Source organism: Daphnia pulex, chromosome 6 (genome assembly GCF_021134715.1).
Source record: "Daphnia pulex isolate KAP4 chromosome 6, ASM2113471v1".
Classification (NCBI taxonomy): Eukaryota; Metazoa; Arthropoda; class Branchiopoda; order Diplostraca; family Daphniidae; genus Daphnia; species Daphnia pulex.
In genome coordinates this window covers 3096026-3123219 of record NC_060022.1, presented here as the reverse complement: position 1 = coordinate 3123219, position 27194 = coordinate 3096026, and the positions used below count along the sequence as shown (strand labels likewise).

At 43.7% G+C, this 27194-nt stretch overlaps 1 long non-coding RNA gene across 1 annotated transcript in view; it reads right to left on the bottom strand.

Annotated features, from left to right (window-relative positions):
- Window positions 1-25706, bottom strand: part of LOC124195681 — a 30699-nt gene extending 4993 nt beyond the window's left edge. The window contains exons 1-3 of the long non-coding RNA XR_006875357.1: window positions 25545-25706; window positions 8622-8719; window positions 8243-8424 (exon numbers count right to left, since the gene is read on the bottom strand). This is a non-coding gene — a long non-coding RNA (uncharacterized LOC124195681). The remainder of the gene's footprint in view (window positions 1-8242; window positions 8425-8621; window positions 8720-25544) is intronic.
- Between the last annotated feature and the right edge of the window lie 1488 nt (window positions 25707-27194).

The following is a 27194-nucleotide window of genomic DNA, read 5'->3' as shown; positions in this document are numbered from 1 at the left end:
CGGAGAAAATTGAGTCGAACGTGGATCGACTACGACAATTCCATCGGTCCGTAAAGAGGCGCAACAACAACAAAAGGAGCCGGACGTTAAAGATAAAGAAAAATGTTACAAAAACGTAAAAGGAAAGGCGCGGTCAGAAATGAAAAGAAAGAAAGAAAAAAAAACAGCCGCACAGTTTTCGTCCCGTCCGTCGAGCTGGCCTCTCTTGGCGTGTGATTAAACATGACATCAAACACGTGGGAGCCATTGGCCGTGTCATCTCACGCTGTTAGCGCCGACAGATATTGCGCTGTGATATATTACAAATGCTCTTCTTTTTTCTTCGCTCCGGGCCGTTTTCCTCTTTGGCTGAGCTGGAGGAAAGCAACAACAAAAAAATCCCGACATTCTTGCGCGTGAAGTGGAGAACTCCATCTCTTTCTATAGCTAGCGCTGTTTGGCGTTGGCCCCTCTTTCATCCGCTTCTACACACACAACTGGCTGTTAGTTTTTTGTTGTTGTTGTTGTTGCACAACGCAGCGGCTGGTGGACATAATTCTTGCCTACCGTCGTCTCGCTCGATTCTTTGATCTATGGTTTAATTATAAGAATAAGACGCTGTACACTGAAGAGAGCGCGTGCGGGACGGAATATATAACATAGGAGTCTATACGGTACTTTGCCAGGCTCCTGAAAATAGCTATGCGCTTTAGCTTCTTCCTTTTTTTTTCTTTTTCTTTTTTCGTTCGTGACGATTTGTATCGCATATTTTCACGTCGCCATCATTCCTCGAACTAAAGCCTTCCCCCCCCCCCTTTCTTGTGTCCCGGCGCGCTGCTGCTGCTTAAATAGCGCCGAATAGATTTATATCCTTGGCTCTGCCCCGGCAAAGTTTCTCTCGTCTTTTGCCCATCACTTTGTATAATAATCCTCTCCATCGCTTCAATGATCGGCTCGGATGATACAATCGTTACGGCGGTGGTGGCGGCAGCCGCGGAATTTGCGCTCATCTTCTTCTTTCGATTATTAACATTTTGTTTTTTTGTTTCCCCGGCCCCTTTTGCCATGTTATTATTGCGTTGTATTATTTCCTATGGCTATAGATCTCTTTTGTTTCTCTCTTTCCTCGTTATAATACTACACAACTGCATGGCTCGTGATGATGAAGCCCATCGGGATAGAATATAACCTGTCATCGGGCGCATCTTTTCTTTCGGGAAACAAAAACAAAACGAATCGATGTCTTTCTAATCTGGCGAGCTGCTGAGATGCTAATGCGAAAAAATACAGTTGAAAAGCCGCAGGTCCTTTCCCACACAACCGAAGAGCAGGCTACTATAATATAGTAGAGACGATAGACTAATAGAGAATAAGACCCATTACAACAGTATAATATTAAGAAAAAAAGACTGGCCAGTTTTTATTTATTCCCCGCTTTCATCTTATTATCGGGTCGTCCCTTATTCATCTCGGATGATTAACTTGAATGTCTAGCCCACAGCTGATGATGGGGAGAGCAGAGAGAACTGCTTATAAAAGAAAAAAAGAAAATATAATATTATAAAAGAGGCAGCCCCTTTTATCGGGCGGTAATAGGGCCGTTGAACACTGAACATGTGTGTGAACATGTGTATGTCCTTGGTGTCTAGTATCTACTCATAGCGCCATTTATTTCCCATTTGTTGAATTGTTGATTGCAGGTTGTCCGGGGTTCCTGGGCATTGTGTTGCGCTGGAATCCGTTACCATCCAACTATTACACACACACACACGTTAGAGAGAGAGAGACCCACGTTATAATATTTACTACACTATCCACCTGAGAGAATGTAATAGTGTGTGTGTGTACGTTTATAAGAGGCAGAAAGTCGTGATTGTTCTCACCTGTCATCGCCCTTGAAGATATATATTCGAAAGTTGACCAATATTCCTGGGTGGGATGGAATAAATCACGGTGATTAGCATTTTTCCTCTTCCATCTCTTCCTATAGTTAGAAACGTGGTATACGTACACCATCAGTACCTCCAATTTGGTTGGGGGCACCGAGAGAGAGCTGGAAGGGAGGGGATTGTATGAAGATGAGGACCGACCATCAGCCCGTTCTTCTTGGCTATTGCACACAGCAATTAATGAGTACACATTCAGCCACGGTGAAAAAAAACAAAAACAAAAAGGGCCTTTTGGGAGAGTTGAGGACAAAGAGGGCGGTATAGATGAGGAAATATACCTTGTGTGTAGTACTACTACACCAACAACAACAACAACATCAAACAAAATGGAAGAAGAAGAAGAAAATGCCCAACAATTTCAAGCCAAAAAATCCGACCATAAGGGACCCGATCCCAAAAGAGAGGCAACTTTTTCGTTTTCCTCTTCTGATTTCCCTCCGCCTCTTGTAAGTTTTCCTTCGATCGCGGTGAAAAGAGAAGAAAAAAGCAAAAAAGCAAGAAAAAAACAAAACATTTTCGAGCTTCGACTTCTTTTTATCTTTTTCAACACGGGCGGCCGCCCATGGTGATTATTATTCGTGGCCTTGTTTCGTCTCCTCTATACAGGTAATCTTCTCTTTCTTTCTCTCTCTCTCATGTTGGTTATTCTGAGAGGGGGGTTATAGATTCTTCACATATTAGAAGAGGGGGGTACATCATTGTCTTGAAATCAAGTCACGGCTCCAACCCAAAAAATGAGGTTAAAAAATAGCTCCGGATAAAAACTCATCCGTCGCAGGATCATTTCTTGATGTCCGGTTGTCACAAATAAATAAATTAAATAAAAAAGAAAAGAATTTGCCAGGGACATTGCGCTTCGTCTGGAATAGTGCTGTAATAGCTGTCTCTCTCTCTCTAGCTATATTTATATATGACCGCGCTTAGATGTATACTATTTATATCCCTGACTATGCTGAGATAATAACGACAAACGTGACTCGGCCATCATATTGTGTCCGCGACTTTGGGCTGTTACTGTCAGGGGGGAAAACCGTTTCACATTCGCCGGCTGTTGTTGTTTGGCCGGAGCTTGTTAGATATATATATGTGTGGGACTGGCAAGAACAAGAACACACAGCTCAAGAACTTGTGCTCATATCACTGTGTGCTATAATGAGATTCAAGTGACGACGGACTGTCGAGCAACGATAAAAAACCCAAAGAAAAAACAAGGAAATCTTTTTCTGTCGTTCCCCTTTGGCGAACTGTTGAACAAGAGAATAAAGTCGGTCGAATCGTGATGATCTTTTCTCCGACTGGAGTCACCCACCCATCAGTTCACAGGACGAGAAATGAAATCCGAGACTGTGGCAGTATGGCAGCAGCATATATATACTACTGCCATCAACCATTCAACAAAAAAAAAAGTATCGAGTCAGCCCAAGCTGTTTCACGTTGGGGCCCAACGTGTGACAAGTGCGAAACGTGTTGTGTGTGGGGGGGTCTCCTTGGCTGGGCGCTGCGCTCTGCTCCAGTTGACAATTTGTCGTGGAGATCTCTAACCTACATCCATTCGAGGCGCTCGTTTCCAGCCAATAAACAAGACAAACCTTAGTCCTTTCGACTCTCGACTCGACTGCAGAGAGAGAGAGAGAGAGAGAGAGAGAGCGAAAGAAGAGAAAAGACAAGGATAGACGAGGAATTTCAAGCTGATGGGCGGCGATGATGGATTTGCGAGCTCTGCCGCAGCTAAAGGCGACACGTGTTACACGCTCGCCTTCAGCCAGCAGCAGCAGCACAGCCAACAGCTAGAGCTTTTCTCTCCATTTCCAAAGTGTACACAAGTGTAGCGCATAAGTCACCCATTATACGCCATTTCTCTTCTAGACGGAAAAGAAAAAACAAATTTGAATTTTAAAAACCCCAAAAAAAGAATTTTGAAATTTATTCTGCGGTTTCTTGGATTTGACGGCTCGATTCGATCCAGCACTTTCGGGTCGCGTTTAATTCGGGCGGCTTCTTATTTGATATAATAACTCGGCCTCATCTCGTTTGCCTGATAATGTCTGCCGGCCCCGGCGTGAGTTTTTTTCTTTCTTTCTCCCCCTTTCGTGACGGAAATGACCTCCGCGCCATATCCTCCGTAAAAGTCATCATCCACCACCACCACCACCACCATCACCGACTTTTTCTCGGTGGTGGTACACATAGTAAGGTATTGCACGCATCGGCCGTAATACGTGCCGAATTTACACATGCCAACAAGACGGGGAATGTTGATGAGGGTGGCATAGAATTCTTATTTTCGACTTGGCCTTTCGACATTTTCTTGCGCATCGACTTGTAAAAAGAAGAAGAAGAAAAAAGGGGGGCCCTTTATTATTTTTCTTCCAGGCTATACATTTATATCTCTTTTCCTTACAAAAAAAAGCTGAAGAGTTCAAATTTACAAGAATATAGAAATCTCTTTTTCTCCTCTTCTTCTTCCTTGAAAAAAGAAAAGAAAGAAGGTTACCTCTTTTTCAACCCCCTCTTGACCCCCCCCCCCTCTCTCTCCGGAACGTTCCTCTTTTGTTTGGACCTGCTGGATGGCTCTGGATGGCTCTGGCTGGCTGCCTAGTGCACCCAAAGACAATTCATCTTGAGCCGTGGGCTCATCTATTTGCAGGTGGGTGGTGTGTGTACAGCGCCGTTTTCTCCAAGTTTTCTGTAGAGGAGAATCCCCTCCTTTAGGAATAAAAGGCTGGCCCGTTCCCGCCCACCTCTCTGCTTCTTGCCCATATCGAAAAAAAACAAAAAACCTCCTCTTAGACAGTTTAAATTGTGTGGGTTTTTTCTTCTTCTTCTTCTAAACAACACAACCCAAATATTCCTTATAGCCTCCCTCCTCCATCAGCACCGCCTCATATCCTACCTCTTCTCTCAACCCACCTTTTATCCCCTGACCATTTTCTCTTTTGATTCTTCTCTCTCTCTCTATTTGAGAGACGGAGGTTGAGGGAATGATTTGTATTTATTTATTTTATTATTTCTCTGTTGGGGAAACAAAACGAAAAAGAAAAGGGGGGGGGGATGAATGTGATTGAATATCTTATACGGCGACTGACCGACAGACTATACAAGAGAGGAACAGGTATTTCTATCCCCCTCTCCCTCTATGTATGTAACGGTGTTGACGTAAGCGAGTGGAACAAGTCCGGCAAACAGGTTGCGCCGAAGAAGAGCCGAGCGATCGAATTCTGATTGCTGGCAACAAGTCGATTACAAATTGACGCGCTATAAAAACCGAAATAAAACAAGGAAATAACAAATGTTACGCGCGCGCACAAATCAATAAAACAAAAGGGGGAAAACACCTGAAGAACTCGTTCTGCTGCTGATCACCATCTCGGTTGGGAAAAAAAAGAAAAAGGACAGAATGTTTCTTTTGGTTTTTATGGAAGAAATCTATTCTACCTCCGATAGCCAATGAAAAGAAGATGGAAACAGTTTAGATGGGGCCGCCGAGATTTCGTGTTTTTTGTTTGTTTTTTCTTTTTTATTTCTTTAGACCGTGAAAGAGACCGCGGCACTCTTTTTTTTTCTCCTATTTTCTCTTATAACCAAAATACAGTCGAAGAAAATAAAACAAACAAACCAAACATTTACATTGAACGAAACGACGTATCAATCGCGATGCTGACCATAGAAAACTGATTTTCTTTTTTCTATATAGAGTCGGCACAAATAAATGGAATTAAACACGGGCGGCCGGAGATCGGAATAGAGTGGAATTTGATGTAGCTTATCAATGCCAGCTTTTCTTCAGAGTCTATGCACAACCTGCTGGAACCTCCAAGTCTATAAGAAAGAAGGGGGCAGCAGCGCGGCTGGAACTGCTGGATGGTAGTTTGTTCTTCGGGTTATGTGTGTGTTCACACAGACGAGAGGAGAGAGAATAGAGTATGCGAGGCTATAGGACATATGCATGAAGTGGAAAAAGAGAGAGAGAGAGTTGAGGGGGTTAAGAACTTGACCTACTGCTGGCGACCGCGTCAGCTTCCGCTATAAATTACAGTCGTAGATTGAAATGAGGTTCCCCCTTTTCTTCTTTTTCTTCTTCATTCTTTCGAGCCTTTAGAAAAAGAAACAAACTACACACACACACAGAGTTTCTCTGAGCTGTGTCTAAAACCCCCTTCGTCCCTTGCTCACCACAAATAAGGCCAAAAAGAAAAGAAACAAGTGCACCTTTCTCGTTAGATTTGACGGTGATTTCCCCCGTTTTCTTTTTCTTTCCCCCTCGTCTTCTAGAAATGCACCGGCTCCAGCTTTTTTATTTTATTTTCTGTGGTTTTACGGAGAAAAGAAGAAGAAGAAAAAAACGATGATAATAAATCGTCTCCTATTTTGTCGGATCGTAGCGGCTGATTATTTCCCGCATGTTGACCTATTTGATTTATATTTAAATTCCACTTTTCATTTTTCTTTTTTTCAATTGTCAGACTAAGTTCCCCCACCATCTAAGAGGCGTCACTGAAAAATAAAATAGAAAAAGATGTAACGCCAAAAATAATTTCTCGACGCATCTTTATCGCCATGACGGCAAAAATCACAGCAGCGGCGGTTCAGCGCTGGCCGCGTTCATTGATGCGCTGCGGTCGTTGTTGATGTGCATGTTGTCTGTGGCTCTTGTGTTTGCCCAAACAACAACATCGTCGTCCCTTATTAGGCTTGATGTGTGTACAAACAGTGTAAGGTGGAACCGCGCTTGGTCGGGCACACAGCAGTCGCTAAGGTCCGTGTTTGTCTGTTGTGTATTGGCGGCCGTGAATGTGTTTGCCCGCGGTTTTCCCCACTCGTTTTTTTTGTTTTGTTTTTCCGTTTACGGTATACAGCCAGAAAAATGTTCATTGAAAGAAAGAAAGAAAAAAATATTTCGGCTTTTTGTGTGTGTGTGTGTGTGTTGGCGGTGTAGATGAGACGGCGACGCCGCCGCGGCGCTCCATCGGTCCGTTTCTCCCATCTTGTGCATCCTCTATGGCGCAAGAGTGTATGCCGCGCTGCCGTTTATTAAGACTCTCTCTGCTGTTTTTTTTCTTTTCTTTTCCTCTCGGTTTATTTATTTATTTATTTTTTCTTTTTACTTTAAGAGTCTTATTGTAAATTCACGCTCTCTCGACGTCGTGGCGGGATCTCATTTGGTTACGGCACGATATAATTACCTGGAGCCGTCGTGGGGCTCGCCAAACAACCGAAACTATTCGAACCACTATACTATACCAGCACCAGCTCAACAACAACAACAACAACATCGGAGCGAGAGGCAAAACACTAACGCCGAAAGAGAATGAAAAAAGACGGGCGAAGCCGAAGGCCGCGCTCAAGCTCAATTAAAAAAAATAAAAAAAAGAATCGACCAGAGATGAAGAGGAATTCGGTTTCGAAAGGGGAGAAAAAGATTTCACCATCGGGGAAGAAGAAAAAAACCAAATTAAATTTTTCGAAAAAATATCTGGGACAAAATGAAACGAGCGTACGGTACAAATACACGTAGAAGAATTTTCTAATCAGACAGGTTGATTATCACATTTATACTACGCGGGCTTTATTCGCGCCCAGCTCAACTCCGATGTACACTCTGCCGGAGAATGAACCATTAAATCTCGGTGTGAAAACACACCGAGTCACTCCTATAGAAGTCGAGTTCGTAGAAATAAAAAGAAAAGAAATAAAGAATTGGTGAGATGGTAGAGTCTAACGGAACCCATCATCATCATCATCATTGAGCCAGCCCTCCTGCGGACGATCGCTAGCAGCTCTTCATATTATACGCACGTTGAAGACGTGCATATTACAACCGGTGTCTACAATGTAATACGCTGGTATTTTTAGAATCAATTGAATCAGCGCCAAATTAACAGGGCCATCAAGGCCGGCCACCAGATATCCCGCAAATTGAGAGGCAGGGAAGAAATGACGGTGAAACACAATTGGGGGAATTCATTTCAATCGGTCAAGAGTATTTGTTTGGGGATTTTAGACGAGGAGGTGCCGGTGTGGCGGCAGGTCGTCCCTCTTGCTCACGAAATTTCAAAATTCAAAAGTGTTGTCGAATTTGATTGTTTACCCACAAATAAAGTTGTGAGGTGCAAAACAAGCCTGATCTGCAGTCGTTCAACAAATGAGTTGTTTAATGAACTCTAACTGAGTCAACAAAAAACGCCAAGAGAAAAACAGTTCCATTCAAACGCCTTGCTCACGAATAATGGTACTCCGCACTATGTCACGTCATAACCGCCGTAATAAACGCCACAAAAAGTCAAAAAGGAAGACTAGAGATGAATGTTTCCTACCTTTAAGCCTGGGAAATTCAGCCAGGCATCCACAAGTGCCCCATCCATCCGAAGACTAGTTGAATCCACTCGACGAGATAGGAATAAGGGTGTCCTCGTGACTGCACCCACACTCAAGAAAAGTGAAGGAGAGCTCCGTAACTCGATCGGTAGTTTCTCCAATCAAGAGGGATGCTGTTTATCTAAATCAAAAATACAAAATTGGGTTACGAAAAATATTGACAGAAAAGGAAAAGTTGGAAATGAGAAAGTGGGTAAACCATAATGCTTAATAAACATGAGAATTTAATGTTGCCATGTAGTACAAACTGCATTTAAGCAAGTCGTGCATCATTAAAATCTAGCAGGCCACAGGAATAATTGTAACGAAATTCATTACCCAAAGGATGACATTGATATTGTTGGTGATGACAGGTCCAGCACAAGCAAAACTTGCATAATATCTTGTGGTTATGATGACTGGCTCAAGCTCCAAATCTGCACAAAGGAAATAAAGGTTACATAGTGCAAACAAAATGCTATGCATGGACAGGAGGCTTACATGATGAAATATAGTCAGGAACTAACATCTAACATACTTGGAACAGCAGTTTTTACCTCTTCTACTTAAGCTCCCATATTCTATTACAATTCTTATTTTTATATGTGTCTATTGGGCTATTCAATAAAGAGCCACGACACCAGCGAGTTGACACACGACCACATTTCTGTAAAGACACAAAGACGAAAGCAGACGACACTAATCTTCAATCAGCCATATACTTCAGATATTGATAGAAAGAATAATAAATTTCAGACGAAAACCGCCGAAATTAGACCCTCCAGGACTCTCTTGTTAGTCAGGAGGGAATAACTATTAGATATTAGATACTCCGCTATTTTCAGTAATTAAGTCTATACAATAAAGCATCGTAAACAATTTGTCCGGCAGCCGGAAATAGACTACCTTAAGATCCATTTGCTAATTTGGTCGCGTCCGCCGTGAATGATTGATGTTCTGTTTGGTTATGAATCAATTGTGCTAGCGTACATAACAGAATTAGCGACACACACACACACACACGAAAATGGCTTTCGCGTTCGACTGCTGTACGTATTTTTATATAGACAGGCCGACAATGTTGTTTGCGCTTTTTTAGGAGCTATAACGGCGAGGAACAGGAGCGCGGCAGGAGTCTGGCAAACACAACACCTGATCGACACGGCCAAAACTTTTATTGTTTATTTCTAATTTTATTTGTGTGTGTGTGTTGTGTTTCCCAATTTCCCGTGGCACAGATGATGAGAGGCCCTCACCCTCCCGATGATCCGCATCATCCCATTCAGATGAGTCATCAGACCGCTAATGAAAGGTGAAACACATGACTGCTGTTGCTCACAAACATTCAGGGCTCGCTGAGGTAACCCAATAGCCCATTTTTATTTGGGGGAATGGGGAAGAGGTGGAGAGGGGGGGGATTTGAAATGACGTGAATAAAGGGAGAGAGAGCTCGTCTAGGTGTAACATATGCGAGTCCCTATTGTCTCTTACCTCACATGTGAGCACGTTAAAAGGCAATAAGAAATAAATACAAGCGTAACTATAAGGGATGACGGCCGGCATTTTACCCCCCACCCGATTCCACAAGGGGCAATAACACCACACGGCCCAGCAGTGAGAGAGTGGGGTGGTGGTCCCTTTCTATATATTCTTCTTCTCCTACACAAGTCCTAAATGGAGTTAACAGAGGGTAAACTGTGTCCACAAAAGAAAGAGAGAGAGAGAGAGATAATTAATGGCATGCGTTACTGTCATGTGCAGGCCCTGCGCTCCTCTCACGGACGATATGTCTAGTAGTATTAGGGTGCCCCCTTTATTTAATAGGTATATGTGTGTGTGTGTTCCAGCAGCAGTGGCGGAGAGAGCCGGCCCGAAACAAAAAAAAAAAACGAGAAGGTGGATGAGTGTGTGCCCAGCTCACATATGAGCTGACCGAGGAAAGAAAAGAATGAAACAGGGTGGCTCGGGTGAGTCGACTAATTTGTTTCGTTTTCATATTGATATATATCTCATCTCTCTCTCTCTAGATATATATACCTGCGCAGGCTGGCCCCCTTTTCTCCATGCTTTTTATTCCATTCTTCTCTTTTTATCTGTTTTTATTTTTAAAAAAATTTGTTTCTTTCTGTTGGGTGCTGTGTGAAAATTCCCCTCTGACGAAAAAGAAAAAGAAAAAAGAAGGGAATAATATGCATCTAAAATAGATAAACATTTCAGTTTTGGGAGACCCTAGGTGGAAAACACGGAACAAGCGTATCCATTTTCGGCTGCTTAAGGTTTGATTATGGGTGGAAACTTGAACACATGCGCCCTTATGGCCTAGCTATCTCTGCACAGCACTAGAAGAGCCCCTTCTCACAACATCCATCGCGCTTCTTTTCTTCTTCTTCTTCTTTTTGCCTTTTTCTTCCCGTCCATTACGTCGAATGGTTTGTGCCGACCGAGTCGGAGAAATTAGTATTATTTTTTTAAAAGGTACATACAACAAAATCTAACGCAGCAGCAAACGGGAGAATATAAGAGACAGATCCGCTTCTTTCACGCTCTTTTACTTGGTAAAAACCGAGGGCCATACATCATTTTCTCATGTGCATTACACATGTTCCGTACATTTATAATTATTAAAGCGTAAGGGGTTTCCATTGTGCACAGCAGATCTCTCTCCAGCATTGCGTCTAATTTACCCCGAGCGTCTGGAAACGAGCACAGCAGCAGCAGCAGCAGCAGTGACTCATTGAACCGGGTGCACCACAGTGTGTCCACAAATAGACAAAGGTGAGTTAACGATTAAAAACGATGACGCAACTGTTACGGGACTCGTTGCGTTGGTGTCTGTCCAACTCTAATAAATAACCTTGTTAGTTCCCATTTCAGTCTGTCGTTTTATTCTTAATTCAGAATTTTCAGATGCTGCTCGTTTTATTTATTGACTTGTGATTGGATACGTCCCCGACGTCCTTCTTCCCTTATGTATTTTTTAAAAAGCGGCGGTTAAGATCGTTGCATACGTACGTACGCACGGCCCGGACCCGGTGGGCGGTCGTGACATCAAAGTCCATAAAAAATAAATAAATAAGTCAATAGATGTGCTGTGTGTGCTGTCCTTAAAGACCATTAGAATCGAGCGCGGGTCACGAGGAACGGGCAGCGGTTGCACGGCCGCCGGGATCGGATGATGCAGGTTCTATATTAAAGAGTCCCGGACTTGAAACCACCTTAATAATGCGCTGTGTATATACATAGTATTATACCCCCTCAATAGTTTACAAAAACAAAACTCATAGGAAACTGTCTGATTCTTATCCAAGCGTGTATAGAGGGGAAGCCGACTAGTTTCTCACGTTCCTATCGCATCTATAATTTAGATATTTAAAAAAAAAGAAAAAAATGGTTTTTCTTATCTCTCCCCGTTTCGTCAACACCCACACGCAGTTTCATTTCGAGACATCTAACGCGCTCACAAGTCGTCTGTCAAAATCCGCAGGTGAATTTCCCAACTGCTTTTTTGTTTTTTGTTTTTGTTTTTTTTAATACGTGATAGTGTTAACTAGCTGTCAGAAAGTCTGGAATATCTGGACGTTTTTCGGGGCGCATGATACGATAAAGACGATTGACATTAACCCACCGCCCAAAAGATAAAATAAAAAACACCTGCTCCGCACAGCACCTCCACCTGCTCTTGTCAAACCCAAACAGAAGGTGCACACACATTTTAAACGAATCAAGAGCACGTAGATAGGCTCTTGATTCAAATTAGTCAAACTATGCGAGACTCTTCTAAACGATGGCATTTTCTCACCTTCTTTTCTTTTTGAAAAATAAAATTAAGAAATGTTTAGCTTGTCTAGAGAAAGTTGGGAAAGAAGCTGGAAATGGTTGAGAAGAGGGTGGAAGATTCTCAACTCTCACTTGCTGACGGATAAGCGAGCGTAGCGGTTAATGACGAACAAATGGCCGGGCTCCTGCTATTGCCTTTAGCAACCCTAAGAAGAAGAAGAGGAATGTTGTATACAACTGGCGAGGATATGCCCTGGGTGGCCAGCTAGGAAGTTTGGCGTCAATTAGAGCACCGCCGACACACCCACACACACACACACATGATGGGCATCGAGTTTGCGATGAGGATATAGAGCTCTGCTAGAGTCAGAAAAACAGTTATAGAGTAAGAGAGACGGAGCTATAGAAGAAAAGTCATTATTTGCCGGAGCTGCTGGCCGGCCGGGACCCGCCACCAGTTGTGACGTGACGATAGAATTACTGTCGAGTCGGCAAAGCGCCGGGTGATAACGACCCGTAGACTCTTTGAAAAATAACACGGGGAAAAGAAGGAAAAATAAATAAAACATCTATACGAGAAAGAGAGAAATACCTAATTGGTAGCGTCACAGACACTCCGGGCGACGTGGCGTCTATATCGCCCTGCACGTACAGGCCCTTCTTCTTCTTCTTTTTGGGTGGGGGTTGAAAAGGAAGAAAAATAGACAACAGCTCAATTGAGAATTTTAATAATCATATCAACGACATCGTCATTCAAGCAGCAAACAAAAGAGTCGTCGACGCGCCCACATGCATTTCCGTCGTCTCTTTACACGCCCCCCCCCCTCGGTAATAATAATAATCATAGGGAGAAAAAAAGAGACTTTCGAATTGATCCTTATCTGTTTTAAATTTCATCTATTGAATATAGTACTCGCTTTTCCCCTTTGAACTGAAAAATATATTTTTTTTTTGTCGGGGGAGTAGAAAGACCGCAACCAATTTATAGGCCTGACACGCCTTCCGTATCTTCCTCGTTTCACGTAACGTTGGGGGTGGTGGTGGTAATAACCCGTTTTTTTTTAAAATTTATTATTACGCGTATTTCTCTCAATTTCATTTCATTCTTTGAAAAAAAAAAAAAAATCGTTCTAGAGGAGAGAGCAAGTAAGGGGTGTACGTGTCTGCTCAATTATTTGACGATTCAAACGGATGGATGTACAGCAGCCCCCCGCTGCATACTTAATTCAATTGTCGGGAGTGGGAGGACATGTGTCACGCGGGAGCCCATTGCGAAAGAAACTTGAGGATCAGGAAACTGTCAAAGATTATCACAAAAAATAGAAGGAAGGAACTAAGGAAGGAAAAGAAGCTTGAAGAAAGGCAAGTTTGAAAGTGCGCGTTAAGCAGTACGGCATCTGCGACACAACTCCCTAAGCAACAAACAAACGAACGACAAGGCTATAAACAGTACACACCACGTCCAGGAGCCCAGGAGCCCTGTACCTCAAATTGTGTGTATGTGGGTGAGAGAGAGACGTAAGAGGCGGACAACTCGACACTTTTGCATTCTACATTGATAAAGTTTACCCCGAAAATAATGAACCGCGCACTTTGTGATGCCCGGCGCAAGAATATCAACTCACGCAAAAGAGGGTTAGCAGCAGCTCAGAGGGAGAGAGAGAGACGAATGCAAATGAAATTGGGAATCTCTAGAACGGTGTATGGCGTCAATTCACGCCGACAACTTTTGGGCTGGGACGACGCCCGGGCAATGTTCTTGCGCTTGCATGTGTGTGTGTGTGTGTGTGTTCTACATCCGGTAATTAACTGCGTTGCACCAATATGTTTTTTTTTTCCTTTCTGGAAGGAGGAGGAGGAGTGGGGTTGGGTTGTTTGGCTCCTTCCAGGAGGGATGGAACACACAGAGGGGATAGAAGGGCGCGCGCGGCCCGTCCCGAATGTCAAATAAACGCAACGGTCCATTTGGAGAAACGACGCCGACACCAAGACGCCCTCCCAACTATGAATAGCTCCTGAACGGTATGTGTGTGCGTGTGTGCGTACCCTATAGACCCAATAATGTTACAAACATCGACGCAATCTTTTACGCTAACTACAAACTCTAAATATTCAAATCTCTACGTAATAATATGAGACAACTTGGGTCGTTTTCTCTTTTTGGGGTTTCCAATCTTTCCGCTTCTTTATCGAGTGGAAATTCGTCCTTCCAGACGACAAAATCCGACGTGGAGGATGTTAGCGAACTGGAGGAGATGGTCCAACTGGAGCAAATCGTGTGAGACAAAAGACGACGATGGCGATCGCATCGCAGGATATAAAATAGGAGAGATGAGCGACGATCGTTTTGAAAAACAAAACAAAAACTATAGTGGCGTCAGTCTGACTTTTATTACATTTTGTTGTTCTCTACCTCTCACGTCACGCGTGTTTTTGTTTTGTTTTGTTGTTTTTTTAAACAGAACTGTGTCGATCCAGTCACGGCGCGCCCGTTGTTTTGTCGTTCCATTCTTTTTTGATTTCTCACTCGCACCAGGTGAAGAAGAGCTGCGAAGACGCATCAGCGCGAGATGAAAGATCGTGGCGGATCCATAGCCGTCAATTCCCCCCTTCCCCTCTCTCAACCGGGAGTGATGACGTCACTTATTTCGGGAGGCTTTCTTTTTTATCATTGGACCCTCTATCCCGTTTTTCTCTCTTTCTCTCCTTCGTGAGTGATTCAAGAGCGGAGCGGGAGAAGAGAGAGACCCACATCTTCCAGCATATTTTCTTTCGGTTGCTTAATGAAGGGAGCCCATTAAGCGGTGAGCGCGTCGGCGGCGTCGCTCCTTTCCATCACGAATTTTCGGGCTTTTACCACCTCTCTTTTTCTCTCTCTGGGCTGTAGAGAAAATTTACAAGACAGACAGACACGCTCTGAAAAAATGTGTTTGTTCAGTTGTGTGTGGATATGCCGGGACGAGTTTCTTCGTCTTCTTCTCCTTCTCCTTTTTCCCATAAATAACACATTTCACATCACAAGATACACAGGCGCTGACGTTGATGATGATGATGAAGTTCGTCCGCGAGCGCCACTCCAGCATCTCTCCATCGGGTTTGAGCTGCTAGCTGCTAGACGTAACAGCCGAGAAACAACCGCAGGAGAAACCAATTCTATTCATCAAGCGCGGTCGAGAGTAGGAGTAGGAGAAAATCGGAATTCAGCAGCTTCTTCGTGACCTTTCACCTCCCACCGACAATATATGTTACCCACCCCACCCCACGGCGTGACTCGACTGTTCCTAACCCGAATTGCCCGGCTGACGGTATACAACCCGCCACTATGCGAATTCTATACGTCTAACAACAATTCAGACACTCGAAACTAGTTGAAACGATAATCACGTAGTAGGTATAATACACGCAGTCCGTTCGGGAAATGTTTTCCAATCTTTGATTTATAAATGTATATAAAAGCGCTTCTGCTACTTCTGCTTCTGCTGCCCACGGCGACTCGAGCGGGGGAATCTTATCCAGTCAAAAATTTAAAAAATAAAAATAAAAAAACGAGGCGAAAACGAAAGACGAACGGAAGAAAAAGGGGCCGGAAAAAATAAACAGAGTCATCGATCAGGTTGTTGATACTAGACGGACAGAATCCTATCACCACTGTAACCCCCTTCGGCCTCACCCCGAAATAGATACACACACACACACACACACACAGACAAAATGAAGAAGGAGAAATGCATTTTACCAGAAATAGACGGGCACGAAACGACGACAACAACAACCCAAAAATATAGTCGATGGTATATAGGAGAGCCGATATCTGTTTCTTTGAAAAGTTGAGACCCAGCAAGAACCAGGAGGGTCTCAATGCCAAAGGTGTACCAAACTATTAACGATTGGAATCATCTGCCAAGGAATTGAATGTTGTCTACGTACACAGACGGGTCGCCCCGGTGAAAAATTGAAAAAATGAAATAAAAACTTTGGGTTGTTGTTGTTGTGTTTTTTTAGAAGCTGTTGAGAACAAAAGTCGAGAGTCTGTTGTTTAGATAAGACGGGCAGGTGTTGCTATATACACTCAGGCGCCACACACACATGGACGTACACGTATAGTGCCGGCCCAGCCCTTTCGAGTCTCTATGCGACTTGAAAAGAGAAAAAAGGTCTCGAGTCATTGATGACTATGAAAATAAAAGAGTTGCACATGGAAAGTTACCTGGAATATACAAGCAAATGCGTACCGTACCCATCTACACTACACCCCGAAACTGCACTAGAGTGTTAACCTATAGCCAATGTGGTCCTTTTGTTGGGCTCTAGCTCAAAGTGGAAGCAGCAGCAGCAGTCGTTTGATTAGTACCGATAGGACACAGCCCCCCTCGGTTCGGTTGTCTCCCCCCCACCCCACCCCACTATTGGGGTTGTTGTGTTGAATGGACTCGGAGGAGTTATTGAACCCTTTGACGGTGGAAGAGTGAATCGAATATACTACTACTAAAAAAGGGGTGGGAGGTAATAGAGGCAGTCAGGTTACGTTTTGTGTCGAGTGTTCCAACAAACTTCCGGCCAGGAGAGAAAGAGAGAAAGAAAGAAAAAGGGTTGGCACCTTCTCCTTGACAACTATACATAGTATAACCCTCGCGGTAACCGGGCAGCAGCAGCAGCAGCCGGCCCGTCTATTTGCCCATCCGCAAAAACGTCGATGATGAAATGCGATGATGAACTCTGGCGACCACGTCAAAAAAAAGTTTCCAAGACAAAAGGGCAGGGGGGAAGTACACATGTACACCGAAAATATCCTTCTTCCGCCTGCCTATTCCTTGTCTAAAACGGATGTGTACATAACGGACACACGTACGCCACTGGTGGTGGTATACACAAAAAAAAATGGCTGTGCAGCCATTCGGATTGGCATTTCTCTTATAACCATAGAGAAGCCAACAAAATCAAGGCGATTCTCAAATGAAGATTCGACGGACAAAGTTTCCTTTTTCGAGGGACTAATGAGAGCCCAGTCAACACCCCCCGAAAGGCAATTGAATTCTTCTGCTCATTTTTCTATACGGTCCGTCGACATTTTTTTTTCTTTAAAAAAAAACCCGCGCGTCCAATTCTTTTTTCAACTCGCCGCTATAGACCCGCGCGCGATCTAAATATAAAACGCACGAAAAATTCGGTGGCGAGACCGCCGAGGGATTTTGGAGAGCTCTCGCGACTTTTCGGGATCCTCAGTGGGGAAATTTCTCCGGTCGTCCTACGTGACCGTCTCTCTGCGTGAGTACCGACTACGGCGCTGAGTTTTGGTAAGGTCTCTGATTGCCGGTCGATGATGTATCCATCCGGTGGCGATGGAATAGATCGAGCGACAACAGACACCTCATATCGCCACAGCACATTCCCCGACGGTCCTTAAGACTCTAAGACATCTAGGCCACTGTGCATCCATTTAATCGTTTGGAAAACTATCAATTTCAAAATGTGGCGCTGGTGGTGGGTGATGAGTGCGCATACGTAGCTAATGTCCGCCTGGAATGCGACAGCTATTGGTTTTTTTCAAAAAAGAAATAAATAATTTGAAAAAATTCACCGAGTTGGAAAAGAAAAGGAAAAATTGTTATCTAACTTGGGGGGTGAGCAGATGCCGGTCAAATCTTTGGGTCATGATTGTGTAACGTTACGTCGGAAGACGGTTATTTTCAATGCGGAGAAAGTTAACGGGTTCTTTCTTTTTCTTTTGGCCATCTCGGCATGTGTGTGTTGGGTGTAGTAAGCACATAGCGGCTGGGGGGCTGCGCTGCTGGCGGAAGGGGTGTTTGAAATAGAACTGGTGTAAGTTCTCTCTCTCTATGCACCGGGCGCGCTTACACACCATTCAGGATTAATGCGGTGGAACAAGACCGCAAAAATCACGGGACCCCCGCTCTCTTTATTATTTCCACCTCTCTCTCAGTCTCCCCTTTGGAACTCTCAAACTGGCTTTTGATTGTTTTCAACTGCCTTTCTTCTTCTTCGTGCTGCTATTATATATATAGAGAGAGAACGGAAGAATGAAAGAGTGAAGAAAAAAAAGAGCCGGTGAGTTGTTCCAGACCATCTGCACCTGGAGTTCCTTTTTCCACATTCACTTCATCTACACACACACACACACACGGAGCTATTCTATTTTTCTGTATATACGTGCACATCCTTGTGCTCTATTTGACTAAAGCCGCTCTTTTCCTTCCCTCTATACATCCGAGTTGGAGTATTTTTCATTATATAACTTTTTTTTTCCAAGGAGATCTATTGGATGGTTGCTCTCTCTCCTTCCCTTTCCAGCCCGGATTTCGGATTCCTGGCCGTCTCCTCCTATTGTTAATCCTCATCAAGTCGCTGGATAATGTACGTAACCGCCATGCCAAAGTTTCAAGTTCTTTTTCCTTATCCCTTCGGAACAAATAGAAAGAAAAAGGAAAATAAGAAAAAACTGGTCTGACCACACACACAAAACTTTTTTGGTGGGCTGTCAAAGGGGAAGAAAGTCCCGGAACGGATTGAAATCGCGTTATGGCGCGTAGAGTAAAGCAGGAAGCAGCAAACATAATAAGCTGATACCCCAGACGACGTGTGCAACAAACGCCCAAATATCCACAGAGAGACACACAGCAACACACAAACTTTGCAGTTCAGGGGACCAACCAACCAAACGAGTCCAGGTGCGTCCGTACGTGTGTCTGTGTGTTGATATGTTTAGCAGAAAGAACCGTCCAATTGGTGTGCCCAAACCGAACCAAAAGCCTTGTTTTTTTCTTTTCTTTTTTGGGTGGTTGAATGAACAATATAAGAGAAGATAAAATTTAGAAACGGACATCCACGCTGGGGAGTTCTGACGTGATTTGGCATGCAGGTCGACGTCTCTCACCTTCTTGTTTAAATTCGCTTTTGGTGGGGGGGCTGCGCGGATACCCCAAACACTAGTCCGTCATGAACGGATCTCCATTGTGTTCGAGATCAAACCCAAAGAGAAACGGAGAAGAGCAGCCGGTAAGATTGGAATAAATAAATATGTATCAAAAACTCCTTTTCTTCTTTTGTAAGTTACAAGTCCGTATAATATACAATAAACGTGGTCTATAAGACTCATATAGTGCTGCTGTGATCTCTCTAAAGAAAAATACAACCTGGGCCGCGGTGACGGGCGATCAGAGTGAGCGGCGTCCGTCACGAAGTCGAACGAAACGGCCCCGGCCATGCTGTGTATACTAAGACTGGCGGGCTCTTCAAAACTCGTCGACATGAAATTTGCAAGTGAAAGAAACCTTTTGGGACTTGTGAAACTGCCACGCAACACATAACGAATAAAGGGGGCCCTACTCTTGTGTATTTATTATGATTTGGGCGCTCTCGTCGGGCGGCAGCCCATAGTGAATACGATCCTGCCAAATTATTCGACTTTCTGTTCTCTTGTTGTTGTGGTTGTTACTTTTACAATCGGCCAACCATGTCAAAAGCTGTCGATTCTTTACGAGATTTGTTTTCCTTCTCTCTCTCCTTCCATATTACCAGTGAGGAGGAGGAGGAACTGCGGCGAAAAAATAAGGGTGTGGGAGTTGCATCGTCTAAATTACAAGCACCGGCCGAAATATATTAAATTCAAAAAACGAGGCCGCCCTCCTTCGACTCCAAAAAATTTATTTTTTGTTTTTTGTTTTGTTCCTTTTCTCCCGCGAGTCGATGAATCTGAACCAATAGAGATCGAAAGAGGAGAAAGAAGAAGAAGAAGAGTAGGAGGAGGGAATATGTATATTATATTGGAGCGTTAGTTACAACGTCAATGAATTGGGTTGTTGTTGTTGTGTAGATTGACTCGGCCTCGGTCGGCGTGAGGTTATGTGTGCGCACGTCTCGGTGAAAAGAAGAACCCAGAAGAATAGACGAGAACCGGCCGAAAGAGGAAGAACCAACTAACACGTTATTTCGTGACGGAACCAGAGCCAGAAAAAAAAGAAAAAAAAAAGTTCACGGGGAGAAAACGGCGAACGGAGAAAATATCGTCGGTCGAATCCCGAACCGGAGAGCAGAGCAATCAGGCCCATTATTCACAAAAGAATTGAGAAAGTCTCCCCCAGAAAATAAATTAAATTAAAAAAGAAAAAGAATGATTTCTTTTGCTGGCCAACATTTTAAAAGGACTGGGGAAGAAGAAGAAAAAGAATCTCGTGCGTTCGTTTGTTTTGTCGCCCAAGAACGAAAGCGTCGGCCGCTATTATGTGTAACATCGTGATTTCCCATGTAGCGACGATGTGGAGATTTCACCGCGGAACCAAAACGGCAGATGCCACACAGATCTCAATCATCACAAGAAAGAGAAACATAGAGAGGAGAAAAGAATCAAAAAAGGGACGACATCATCACTGATGGAGGGCCGATATTCGATTGAGATCCCAAACACGGACGCGACTTGGACCTTATTCCGCAGAGTGACACGAAGTTTCTTTTCTAATCCGAACGTATGACCCAGTTTCTGTGCCACAATAAAAATCCCAGCGCACTTGCGAAAAAATTTCGAAATAAACGGGAGGGAAAAAACCCCCGGGTACAAATGACCAATTGAAATCAATGAAAAATCAAATCATCAAGGATTTATACATAAATACAAGATTCTATTTAATAATGCGAGCCTGTAAGACTAAACCCTTGAATATAAGCGCAGGCGGAGAGGGGGGAAAGAACCGGCTGCCGGTCGGGGAAAGGTGCGACATGACGGTGCTAAATCATCGCTCACCAAGTTCTTTATTTTTTGATTGCACAGACTCTGACTCACTCACAAACCTATCAGAGGGGGTGGGTGGATGGAGAAAACAAGGGGGGAGGAAAAACTCACCTTTACAGAGTCAAACTCGCACCTGGAGACTTTTTGTTGTCAGCCTAGTCCTCGGTACAACGTTTTCTAATGCGTTGCTTTGCCCACGCCTGTCCATACAGAGTTTAGAGAAACACTCTCAATGGACGAGATATATATATCTATTTATTTATTACTTTCTCTCTCCCCCCTCTTCATTTACGTGATCATTTATCATCGCTTTACCGACAGGACGGCAGTACTGCGTCGCCCGTTTTTCGGACACAGCACGAGCGGCCGGCCAGCCCAGCCCAGTGCGTATCGACTATTAATTTCAACGTCATCCGTCCTGACGTCGGTGCTGGAGTTAAAAAAGAGCAGAATAACATGTTACTGGAAAAAAAAGAAGGTCTTTTTTGGAATAGGCGTCTTGTTTTGATTGAAAATTCACCCCTCCGTCCAGCGGCGGCGGAAAAATATATTTCCTTTTTTCCGCCGTTACAATGTGAGCCCTGATTGGCCTGCTGGACTCGTGAAATGTGTCTATATACTCCAGGTGCGATGGTAATGGTGGCTCTGACTATCCACACCGCAGGTCTGTCCTACACACACACATAGTGTAGGTACTTTGTCTATATAAGTGGTGCGCTTGTTTGAGTAGGTGCTGCGGGGGAGGAGTAGGACGAGAAGGCGGTAAAAATGTTTGAAATTAAAAGAGGAGGGAACTTTGAAAAAACAAAAAATAAATAAAAAAAGACTTTGGAAAATTTCCTCATGGAAGCAACAGCAGGACGAGTTGATATGCGCGTCTACAAACTAAAAAAGAATATTTCCGAACCTTTTCTGACCTGCATCATCGGTGACAAATGAATATTGAGCTCGGGCTATTTATCTCCCGACACATCGTCATTCTCTTTTTCTTTTTGAAAGTTTTCAACTTGACCGTGTGTGTGTGTGTGTGTTCTTCTCCGTGTCAGCTGTTTTGGCTATTACAAGCCGACCGCTTTTAGGCGCTGCACCAAAAAAAAGGAAAAGAAAATGACGGAATTTTTCCATTTGCTTGGTACATTACCAAGCGAACTACTAGTCAGTCAGTTTTAAATATACACACGCACACTGACTGGATCTCTTCTACTATGTTGGTACATTATGACTGAGACTGCTGCTGCTCTCGCCGGTACGTCGTCACCGCAGCCGATTGCGGACACGCGAGTTGTTGTTGTGTGTGTCCTTATGGGAGAAAAAGGGCGACTCGGGTGCGGTAACGCGAGCGCGGAAAGAAATCAGAAAATCTCTTGGCCCTAGTAGTGCGCGCCTTCTTCTCCAAAGAAATCAAAAGAAAATGGGAGAGAAAAAGTAAAAAAGCCGAGAGAAGATTAAGAAGAGGCAAGGTGAAAAGTGACATGCGCACCATGTGAACCTGACTTTGACCTATACAGCAACAGCTGGACACACCGGGACCTCCATTCGTTGGCAACAAGTCCGCCTGTGCACGCGCCTGTACATCACGGCTACCCAGCCAGGGCCATAGACGAATGGTTTCTATTACCTCCCCGGCGCTCGTGATGGTTTCTTTTTATTTTTATATTTCTTGGAGTAGTATCTCCTTTTTCTCTCCTTTTGCTTTTGGCCAGGGTGAGAAAGAGGAGGGCTGTTTAGTGGGTAACTCAATAATAACAAAAACACGCGCGTTTCATTATATCCGACACCCCCCGCAGAGACGGGAGAAAAATGGTAATCTCCTCTCGTTACCAGTCGCAAGGAGTCAGGAGTCCAGGAGTCGAAAAGGAGCTGAAGAGTGAGAAGGGAATCACTTTCTTTATCCATTGACTTTGTGGAAATATCAAAGAAAAGAAAGAAATTTCGACTTTTGTTTTGGGTTTCGACTAAAGAAAAAAGAGACGGGGAAAGTCAATAGATCACGGGGAAACGGGCGACTCTCACGCCCGTTCGTGTGCGAGGGGTTTCGGATGACAATCGCCGAGCGGATTGTCGCTAGGCTCAACACCCGGGAATCATTTGACATTCCTAAACGGAGTGGAAGGGGCTGGTGTAGATGGGCGGGACGGACGGACCCTGTACATAATGTGTGTGGGAGGAGGAGGAGGAGAAGAAGAAGAGCAAAGTGCCTCGCAATTACTCAGAGCACCGCCACCACACGCGTTTACCATTAAAAATTGAACTCGATTCGAAATGGAAAGTGTGATGGGGGTTAAATTTAAATTTTCCCGGGTAAAAACCAAAAAATCTGTTTCCGTGTTCTATACGCCGAAACGTTTCCAGCCTATTACGCGCCGCCGCCACCGCCTTAATCGTCTTTTCCTGGAAATATTTTCCCCCAGGAGCGGTTTAAAAAGGAAAAATAAAATAATAAAAACCTTTTTGCCTTTTTGGCCAAGGGGAGATACGAGAGAAGAGAATGAGGGAAAAAGAGGGGAGCGCCGGGAATCGTTGGCCGCCAAGACGTTGAGTTATAAGAGTTGGATCTCGCCACCTGCCCCTCGTCTTTCAACTCCTCAGATGTGGCTGCGCTGCCTGTGTGTTACTTGCTGAGCGCGTGCTAGCGCGTGTGTGTATATATATATATATATTTCAGTGATGCAGCAGCTAGCTAAACCTCGGCCGGCTATTACAGGATCCTCCATCCAGAGTGATGTAGTAAATAGGCATATAGCATACTAGCACCGCACGTTAGTAGCAAAAAGACCCGCTGAACTTCGCCCTGTTCGTTTACAGTTTGCTTTTCGCTAAATATTTTGTTGCCTTCCTTTTTTTATAAGCGGAAACTTTTCTTTTTGGTTTGTTTTCAACATCATTTGATCCGATTTAAAAATTGAATTTGCTTTTGCAACAGATAATACAAGAGGAGAGATTATGCCAGTCTGAATGCGTATTGGCCTTGGCCGGCTATGCTCAATTCCAGTTGCAAAGCCCAACGACGACGAAAGGAATCGAGGTCAATCCGGCGTTTGCGGATGAAAATCCCTGGGCCAGCCATGGCGCTGTGTAGACTAGAAATATCGAGCGGAGAGTCAAGAATCTGGGGCTAGACGGACCAACAGCAGGTGTTGAAGTGCCAGTGCTGCCCATCACTTTGGAAGAGAGAGAGAAAAACACAAACTCTGAACCCCTGTGTGTGTGTGTAATGTCTGGAGCGCGAAAGACAAGAATACGAAATGGGACCAATCCCCTCTTGGCCCACCTCTAAACTCACTGCCGGCCATCGCCGCAAAGGAATGTGTATCAACTATCAAGTGAAGGGGGGAGGAAAGGTTATACAAGTGCAGACGTGATCCTTCTCCTCATTGTGTATATACACACGGTGTTGGAAATCGGACCGCAGAGAAAAGGTCCTGATGGCCAACAGTCAAAATAAACACCTCCGAAAGTGATGAAAACCTATTGGAAATTGACTATTCGTCCTCAATTTGCCATACGTGTGTGTGCCGGTTCTCTAGTATACGGAAAGACTTGGCTTGAATTGTTATTTCTTAAAGTCGAAAAAGAAAAATAAAGAAAAATAAAGAAAATGCCGGACGGATCGAGAATTCTAGACGAAATCTGGAGAATGTAATCAACACCCCGGACCTTTCCTTTTTATATATTCGCCTGCCATTTTCGATTGTGTTTTGTTTTTTTGTTTTTTTTGGTCTTGTTTCTTTGTTACGAATTTTTGTAGTCTGCGGTTTTATTTGTTGTTGTTGTATAGCCACCAGGAGCCCCCCTGATAGCCACTAGCTCCTAGCCAAGGAGCTATGCGGTGGTGATGGTGGTGGTGGCTGCTGCTGCGCTAGCTGTTGCTGCTGCTGTGTTAACGGAGATGTTTTAACGGCTGTGCTTGCAGCAGGTTGTGTGTCTGGTTAACGACCGAACCCGTTGGACTCTCCTCCCTACCCGCTATCTATACGACTGCTAATAAAAACTTGTGTTGGCATTTTCAACATCTCGCTGGCTCTGGTCGCCGGAGAAAAGAAACAAGAAAACAAAAGGGAAAAAACGAGATGGAAATGAGAGGCAGATAAAAAAAAAGAAACAAACAAACCCCCCCCCCCAAAAAAAAATGTTTCCACACAAGAAAAGAAAGAAACAAAAAGAGAACGCATCAATTTGCCAAAGGTATATACACACTGAGAACTCTATAGGTGTAACAATCCGGTCGTATTCACGCGGACAACAACAAAAAAGGAGAGAAGAAAAGAAAACATCTCTATATTTTTAACTATTCAGAGTTGTGTGTCTGTATGTGTGTGTGTTGTTCGTGAATTCGTGTGCTGATCGTTAGATGCATTTAAGCCGGAGCTCTGGGCGTATAATATACATACGAGGAGGTGCCGATGTGGCGGCAGGTCCTTCTTGGTCAAAACATTTTCGAGTTGCACTTTGCTTAAAGTGTTGAAAAGATTAAGTCTAAGTTACAAAATTGTCGAATTTGATTGTTTACCCACAAACAAAGTTGTGAGGGAAAAAACCAAGCCTGATCTGCAGTCGTTCAACAAATGAGTTGTTTAATGAACTCTAACTAAGTCAACAAAAAACGTCAAGAAAAAAACAGTTCCAGTCAACCGCCTTGCTCACGAATAATGATACTCCGCACTATGTCACGTCATAACCGCCGTAATAAACGCCACAAACAGTCAAAAAAGAAAGAATAGAGATGAATATATGTTTCCTACCTTTAAGCCTGGGAAATTCAGCCAGGCATCCACAATTGCTCCATCCATCCGAAGACTAGTTGAATCCACTCGACGAGATAGGAATAAGGGTGTCCTCGTGACTGCACCCACACTCGAGAAAGGGGAAGAAGAGCTCCGTAACTCGATCGGTAGTTTCTCCAATCAAGAGGGATGCTGTTTATCTAAATCAAAAATACAAAATTGGGTTACGAAAAATATTGACAGAAAAGGAAAAGTTGGAAATGAGAAAGTGGGTAAACCATAATGCTTAATAAACATGAGAATTTAATGTTGCCATGTAGTACAAACTGCATTTAAGCAAGTTGTGCATCATTAAAATCTAGCAGGCCACAGGAATAATTGTAACGAAAATTATTACCCAAAGGATGACATTGATATTGTTGGTGATGACAGGTCCAGCACAAGTAAAACTTGCATAATATCTTGTGGTAATAATGGCTGGCTCAAGCTCCAAATCTGCACAAAGGAAATAAAGGTTACATAGTGCAAACAAAATGCAATGCATGGACAGGAGGCTTACATGATGAAATATAGTCAGGAACTAATATCTGACATACTTGGAACAGCAGTTTTTACCTCTTCTACTTAAGCTCCCATATTCTATTACAATTCTTTGTTTGATATACCTGCTAAACACCATGGAGTGTCTATTGAGCTATTCTGTAAAGACCAGCGACACCAGCGAGTTGGCACACGACCACGTTTCTGCAAAGACAAAACTTTTTTACAAAACTACAGCAGACGACACTAATATTCTAATTAGCCTTAAGATATCGATAGAAACTATCCAAATAATTATTTGTAGTAGAGTGTAGAGAAATAATTAGTTCATCTCATAGCCTCTTCTACCTCAGTCTAGATAAAAGTAAAAATTTGTAAGATTCCCACAGAAAATTACTTAAAGACCGAAACCGCCACAATGAGACCCCTTCAGGCCTTCAGGACCCTCTTGGAAGCCAATAGGGAATAGTAGACTGTTATTAACTACAGTACACATCACACTGGTAGCTGCTGGCATTGTTTTTTTTTTTATTTTAGTAGCTTCTAGGGAATACATAAATATAAGGAGAGAACAAACGAAAAGAAAAAATGAAAACGAGATCTATCTCAGTATCTCGTGCGTAGAATAAAGCCATGAACATAAAGACACACAACTCTCTCTCCATGCAAAGATTTTTTGACTGTTTTGAAAGAAAAGAATAAACACACACACACACACACAGAAAATCGTGCAAGACGCCGGATAATGTTCCAAAACGGTCAGTCAAAAAGAAAAGAGGAGACAAAAGCGAAAGAGAGCGTGCGCGGGATACATACTACTATTCTAAAAACAGACGATATAGCGCCGACTGCTGTGCTGTGCAAGAGGATCCCTATTTTGTCTTTTTTGTTTCTTCTTCTTCTTCTCCCGGCGTGAGTTTGAAACCCAAAAGAGAAAAGAACCAAATCTAGGCTCTCCCCATTTCGTTTTCGGTTGTAGTGAAGTTGTTGTTGCTGTTGTGTCTGCGGAGAACTCTACGGCGCGCAGGCTGCGGGCGTGGCAGCCTCACTGAGCCTCACTGGCCTGGTAGGAAAATTGGAAAACAATAACTCGGCGACTTCTTCGGGACTGTCTATTAGATCACGCGC